We start from the raw sequence: 6,344 nt of genomic DNA, 5'->3' as shown, positions 1-6,344 counted from the left end.
CTCCTATACACACACACACACACACACACACACACACACACACACAGACTGAATGATCAAACCTGTGGCACATGATTCGTTTCCACTATAGCTTTCTCACTAAACAGCTGCAGTAACTGTCAAACCCAAGCAGAAATGTGATAGAAGTCTACCTGGAAAAGTGACCTAAGACGGATACAGTTGTTTGGTGGCATGCTTCAACTTCCTTCATCAGTCTTGAGTGTTTTCTGAGGTTAACGGTTAGTTGGCAATATGTATCCTCTGATTGTCCTGATGACCACATTTTCACAGGATTCCGTAGATTTGCACACACAATAAACGAGTCAATTAGTCATTATGGGACACATCCGAAAAAAAAACACATTGGTTCTGCCAAACGAGTCGACAAATCAAAATGCTTTTAAAAACATGTCTTGTTGAGATTAGATTTCATGTATATTAGCAGGCATTCCTTTAAAAAATCTAATTCACACATTCTACACTGAACAAAATTATAAACGCAACACTTTTGTTTTTGCCCCCATTTTTCATGAGCTGAACTCAAAGATCTAAGACTTTTTCTATGTACACAAAAGGCCTATTTCTCTCAAATATTGTTCACAAATCTGTCTAAATCTGTGTTAGTGAGCACTTCTCATGAGGTGATGGTCGTGGATGAATGGCACAACAATGGTCCTCAGGATCTCGTCACGGTATCTCTGTGTATTCAAAATGCCATCAATAAAATGCACTTGTGTTCGTTGTCCATAACATATGCCTGCCCGTACCATAACCCCACTGCCACCATGGGCCACTCGATCCACAACGTTGACATCAGCAAACCGCTCACCCACACGACGCCATACACGCTGTCTGCCATCTGCCCTGTACAGTGAAAACCGGGATTCATCCGTGAAGAGAACACCTCTCCAAAGTGCCAGACGCCATCGAATGTGAGCATTTGCCCACTCAAGTCGGTTACGACGACGAACTGCAGTCAGGTCGAGACCCCGATGAGGACGACGAGCATGCAGATGAGCTTCCCTGAGACGGTTTCTGACAGTTTGTGCAGAAATTCTTTGGTTATGCAAACCGATTGTTGCAGCAGCTGTCCGGGTGGCTGGTCTCAGACGATCTTGGAGGTGAAGATGCTGGATGTGGAGGTCCTGGGCTGGTGTGGTTACACGTGGTCTGCGGTTGTGAGGCCGGTTGGATGTACTGCCAAATTCTCTGAAACGCCTTTGGAGACGGCTTATGGTAGAGAAATGAATATTCAATTCACGGGCAACAGCTCTGGTGGACATTCCTGCAGTCAGCATGCCAATTGCACGCTCCCTAAAAACTTGCGACATCTGTGGCATTGTGCTGTGTGATAAAACTGCACATTTTAGAGTGGCCTTTTATTGTGGCCAGCCTAAGGCACACCTGTGCAATAATCATGCTGTCTAATCAGCATCTTGATATGCCACACCTGTGAGGTAGATGGATTATCTCGGCAAAGGAGAACTGCTCACTAACACAGATTTAGACAGATTTGTGAACAATATTTGAGAGAAATAGGCCTTTTGTGTACATAGAAAAAGTCTTAGATCTTTGAGTTCAGCTCATGAAAAATGGGGGCAAAAACAAAAGTGTTGCGTTTATAATTTTGTTCAGTGTACATAGCAAACAAACATATCCCAGAATGGACAGGCAGTGAAGGTCACTGTGCTACTTCAGATGAATCAGTAAAACAGTACATGAAGAAACAAACACGTTTTTTTCTAGCATTTTCATTGTGGCTAAGAATATACCACGTTTCCACATGAAGTTCTGTAAAAAGAAGCTAAGTTTCATGGACACAGTCTAAAATCTGGCTTGATGTTTGTCAACTTTAAACTAAACATCCAGCACATGACCCATTGTTGGTCAAAACTTCTGCCTTTATTTGAAGTGCAAACAATTACAAACCGCTTGTCTTTTTGTTAAAAGTGTTTAATCTGTTGGATATTTCTCTCCATTTTCCTCATAGGAATGAATGAGTGCTATTAGGGTTACAGTGCTATATCGGTTTCACAGTATATCATGGTATGAAAATATATGGTTATAATAACATGTACACTTATACTTACCTGCGGTACTGACAAAAGGATGAAAATGAACCTGATGAAAATTACCTTACTGCAATTGAAGTGTTTGTATCAAAGTTTTATTTTAGTGTTTATTATATCTGAAGTAACGGCCGTTAAATGTAACCGTTTGGCATCTGTTGTTATTTTTAACAACAGATGAAATTAATGAGAGGGTTTCCTGTATAGTTTACAGCATTAGAAGGGAAAGATTTTTCAGCCTTTTTCAACAGTTGTTGCACTTGCTTTTTCAAGACAAGTAAAAGCTTTAAAAACTCAAGGAGGCATTATTGATGTATTTTATGTATGTAGTAGAATAAAACATGAAAATATCTTGAGCTTGCGTTCATCACAGACCTTATGTCAGGCCTTTAACCAAATACTCATTCAAAAACCCATTGACTTTGGGGTGAAGGACATAGAAATGCTAACATGCTAACTCTGTTTTGGCTAACAAGAATGCATCATCCCTGCAGCACTTATTATACACGTTGAAGTGTTGAAACGCAGTTGGATTACAGTGTTCTTTACAGTCCATCTACACCCTCAAAAGTTCCTTTAACATTGCGCTTTTTCTCAGCACTGGGCATTGCAGCCAATGTTGAATGCATGACCAGAGTTTGATTCAGGGCAAGCTCACGTAATCACCAAATCTGCTCATCATAACCAACATATGCAGACACAATGTAACAATGTCATTATAAAGTATAGATGGTTTCAATGTTCATAAGAAGAGTTTTGGTCGAACTCTCACTGAACTGAAGTAACTGACAATTCTTTAAAGCGGTGCATTGTTGCTCTTCCTACGTAACATCCAAATCAGTCACATCATGTAACCTGCCGGACATACTCGATACTAAAAAATACACTGACCTCAGGTGGCTTTCTTTGCACGCGATCAGAGACGGAGCGAAACATGGACAAGCATAGGCTACTTTGGGCTTTGGGTGTGCATTTAAACGAACAAATGCACAAAAAAACGGTTCGTCAAACTGTCCGTCTCTGCAAGTTTTCCCTTAAACGCAGTCAGTTATGTCTTAAGTGAACATAAACATTTTGGGAAAGAAATCAAATGCTTGTCAGTAAATTAGATCTGTACATTTGGCCGTATGCGGATCTCATGGTCACAAACTCTCCAGTCTGATCATTAGTCAGAGTTTATGACTACTATTTAACAGTGGTTCTGTTTAGCCCCCTATAGTCACCTATATAACCAACTTGGTTAAAGCTTAAACAATAATCAGAGGTTATGTCTAGCACTATGAAATACGCTAATACTTCAATAGCATTTTTATCTAGCCCCCTATAGTTAATCTAACTATATAACAACTTGAATAAAGCTGAGTCAATAAACCAGAGGTTATGGCTAGTACTATGAAGTATGCCGAACCATGCTTACTAGTACTTCGATAGTATTTCGTCTAGCTGACTACATCTACATCTGACTACAGAAGCCCCTGATCTTCTTGCAACATTCACTTAAGTACTCAGACCAAGACAAACATCCTCCAAATGGAGACAGGAACTAATCATTGGAATTTGCATTGATCAAGTCCTAGACGTGGAGAGTTTACACCTTTTGGGGACAGATGGTAATTTGCATGAAAGACACTGGGAAATGGCACACCCTCTACAGTGAGCAACATATCTCTAAACTCTTAGGATCTGTATTACCTTTTAGTCTACTTAGACCATTGTACCAGTTGACTTGAGACAATTCAAATGATTCCAAACATGACTGTGAATATCACTTGCATTCATGTTGAACATTATATTATGCTGTTGACCATTCTGAGTGAGCGGAGTGAGGGGAAGGAAGTGGATGAACAGGATATGTGAGAAAGGAGCTTTTCCCACATCTTCTCTCAGTGAGATGTCGAGACGGATGTCTGTATGTTAATACACTGTGTGTGTATATTGTCCGTAGCTCAGAATATCAAAGTGTCTGAGGTTCTTCAAGTCTTGCACACTGATAGGGGCCCCTGACAAAGCTTTGCTTAGGGCCCCTAGAAGTCTAGGACTGGCACTGTGGTTGCATCCAACTTTCATTTAAAGTCTGTTTACAAAGCTTGTATGCAATTGTGACAAATAATTAAGCCCATACTGACATGATCAGGCACTTCATTAAAAGTAAACAGCCATTTCCCAAATGTTAGAATCCTTCAGAAGGTCAGCAGAGACCATGTTCTTCCACAGCTACGAACTAGAAAACGTAGCAGAAATCTAAATCTATTTTTATTCCATATGAATCTGTTGTAGTATCACTAACAGCTTCACTAACATGCGCCAGTTGGTGGTCAAAGAGGCCTTGATGAAGTAGGTGTTGATCTGTGTCTGTCTGTGCAGACAGTCTTATGATTGATATATTCAACTTTATTACGTAATAAAAACCCAGATGAAGAAAATGAGTCATCTTGGCAGCTTGGTTTCAATGAAAGCCAGATTTTGATTAACAAGGAAGTTCTGAGTTCTGAACCGTACAGTATGTTTTTATAGCACGATCACCTGTTAAACGTCAAAAGATCAATGACGATTTGATTTCTCAATTCGTGACCCCAGATTTGTGAATGCTCAAATAGAAGAGTCCACTAGGTAGTGCACACGTGTCGAATGCACCCATCTGTGCTCAGTGCTGGGCAGTAACTGCTGACATGAACTAGCTGTAATCAGATAATATTGCATTTTAAAATAATCATGATCAGATTACAGTTAGTTTTTTTATTGATTACTTGATTACACATTAACCACACAGCGAATTGGCAGTTCATTTACTGATTCTCCCTAATTATCCTTTTTTTCAGATTTTTTTTTTAATTCTAAAAAGCATTTGGATGCTTGTTTTCTCAACTGCATTTTTAATCCTCAGATGACTAATGCTATATGCACTTTTCTAACAGATATTTCAAGATAACATTGTCTTGTAAATTCAACAAGTTGTGTGGTGATCAGGGCTGGATTGGTAATCAGGCATACCGGGCATGTTCCCGGTGGGCCGACGCACTTAAGGGGCCGACAGAATGTTTTTTTGCCGAAAACCATCACGCAGGGACAGCGAGCAGCCAGTGGCCCATTGGTTTGTCTCCTGTATTGACAGCGTAAACATCCAATCACAATGCGCTATAGACGGAGCGATGAAGTATTTTGCTCCGCCTATATAAAGATCGCTTCACCCCAACTTCTTCCTCGTCAGCTTTTCCCACGTTTTCACAGGAGAACAGGCCTGCTCTGCGGTGAGTGATGCGGGCCAAAGAGCAAGGCAGGAGGAGAAGAAGAGAGTAGTTGAATTGGTAAAGTGCTTGATAGTATGTATATATATATATATATATATATATATATCGAAGTGGTGATGGGCCGCCTGGACCAAAAAATGCCAGGGCCGATTTTTTGTCCCAGTCCAGCCCTGGTGGTGATTATATCAAATTAACATTGTTTAACATATTTAATGTACAGTATATGCATAATAAACATATTTAATGTAGTTTTGAAATCTGTGCCAGGCTATAAATGAGACCGTTGACAGATTTAGATCATTAGTTGAATTTAGTTTTGCCTCATTATGGATGATACTATTTAAGATGCTAATGGAGTTAATTAACAAGTGTTTTGCCTTTATCTGCTCTCTATCAGGTGAGGAGCTGAAACTGATAATAACTGCAGACAGTGCAGGACATTGATTGGTGTCGTCTGTGGTCAGATCTATAAAATATTAAAACCAGTCAAACAAAACAAAATCTACCACAGCCTTCATTTCTGACCTCTGGAACACAAAAATATAGCTGCTGAGCTCTATTAAAGATCACAAAATGGACAGTCTACATCCGGGAAATATTTAGTACATACAAGAGGAATATGGAATGTGTGATGCTCCAAAAATCTGTATATTCAATGGGTGAAAGTTTCCTAAAAGAAGTGGTGAATAAATGCAAATTTTACTGCAGTAAGGGGAAGCAGGAGAGAGAGAGAGAGAGAGAGAGATGTAGGGTAGTTCACTTCAGCAGTGTGTAATGCAGAAGTCACTGCGTCTCTATTAACAGCGAGATGAACAGTTCGGCTCATGTGTCATCTGTCCAAATTACTCATATGCAGATTTTAGTGTAGAGACATGGACTTCAACTGCAGTTTACATGAAAACAGAAGAATCTGGAAGTGATCTGCATAAGCATACCACACACACACACACACACACTCACTCATACACAGACACACACACAAACACACACACTCTCTCACACACACACACACACACACACACACACA

Source organism: Sinocyclocheilus anshuiensis, unplaced genomic scaffold (genome assembly GCF_001515605.1).
Source record: "Sinocyclocheilus anshuiensis isolate Anshui unplaced genomic scaffold, SAMN03320099.WGS_v1.1 scaffold837, whole genome shotgun sequence".
In the NCBI taxonomy this organism is placed as follows: Eukaryota; Metazoa; Chordata; class Actinopteri; order Cypriniformes; family Cyprinidae; genus Sinocyclocheilus; species Sinocyclocheilus anshuiensis.
This window is presented reverse-complemented; position numbering follows the sequence as displayed.